General features: G+C 39.1%; 1 protein-coding gene across 1 annotated transcript in view; it reads right to left on the reverse strand.

Annotated features, from left to right (window-relative positions):
• LOC102499849 (lipopolysaccharide-responsive and beige-like anchor protein) overlaps positions 1-1,283 on the reverse strand; it is a 358,799-nt gene that overhangs the window by 40,139 nt on the left and 317,377 nt on the right. The window lies entirely within an intron of this gene.

Below are 1,283 nucleotides of genomic sequence, written 5' to 3' on the forward strand. Positions count from 1 at the left end.
AGCTATGTTAAAATAATCAAAACAATACATTTAGAGGGCCAGCAGGTGGCGTGGTGGGTGGAGTGCTGGACTCTCACACGGCCAGCCATGAGTGGATGTGCCCTAGAGCAAATTAAAATAATAATAACAAATACAATTGAATGAATAATTATTTTAAGAAAATACATTTAGGACAAATTTCTTGAATAACCAACATCTAATTGTTCAATATATTATACTTATTTAGGCAGGAATGTGGGTGCACACATTTTAGAAGGAGTATTAATGAAAAGACTGCAAGTTGACTTATTGTAAAGCAGTTCATAAGGTAGAAATTTCAATGAAAAAGAATGTCTATTTCCACAATTTCATTAAGATATATGTAGATGCTTGTTTCAGTTGAAATAACTACTTCCACAGTACATAGTAATTCACTCTAATGCATTAATGTCTGATTTTAATTCTGTTAAATATTCAACTACATATTTAACCAAGTTTATTTCATCCTCTACCAGTGTCTAAAACACCTTGAGGAGGACCAGCAGATGGTGTAATAGTTATGTCACTGGACTCCCACATAGCTGACTGTAGTTCAAGTCCCGACCCTGGCAAGTTAAAACTCATGTTGAGCATGTGGGCATGTGTGCGTGAGTGCCCAAGATCTTGAGAACAGAGGGGAAGGGATTGTGGTGTGGCTATCCCTCCTGGGGGATGATTTCTCACTTTCTGTCTCTTTTTATCTCTTTGTCTCTCCAGCAAGTGCATGCACCCTATAGCAAAAATCTCTCTCTCTCAAAAAAAAAAAATGCCTTAAAAGAGATGCCATTAAATTTCTCAACATTTCTCTTTCCCATATACAAAAATTTATATTTCTCACTTCCCTACATGCAAAAATGTATAAACATTTACAAGACAGGGTCTCCTGTAATAATACTGAGTTGACCTTAGAGAGATGCATGTGTGTGAACACACAGACTTAAACCTGTCACACGTAAACTCAGTAGTCAGCTGCTTTCTTCAAGATGGTGTAGCTCTCGGCAGGAGTCCCGGCAGAACTGGGTAGGGGCAAGATACCTACTCCCTAGAGGTATCCCTAATGAGTGTTTCCGGTGAGGAAAAGAGAACCCTTCAAAAATCATACGAAAGTGGGAAAATACACCTACAGGCATGAGCGCTGGCCACCAGATCACGAGGAGGCTAGTTATGCACCAGATTCGCCTTCCAAATGAATCACATGTTCTGTAAGCATGCCTGGGGGACAAACCCACCACGAAAACTGCCCCTTAAAAATATGTTAAAGATAA

This window comes from Tupaia chinensis, unplaced genomic scaffold (genome assembly GCF_000334495.1).
Source record: "Tupaia chinensis unplaced genomic scaffold, TupChi_1.0 Scaffold139871_1, whole genome shotgun sequence".
Taxonomy (NCBI): Eukaryota; Metazoa; Chordata; class Mammalia; order Scandentia; family Tupaiidae; genus Tupaia; species Tupaia belangeri.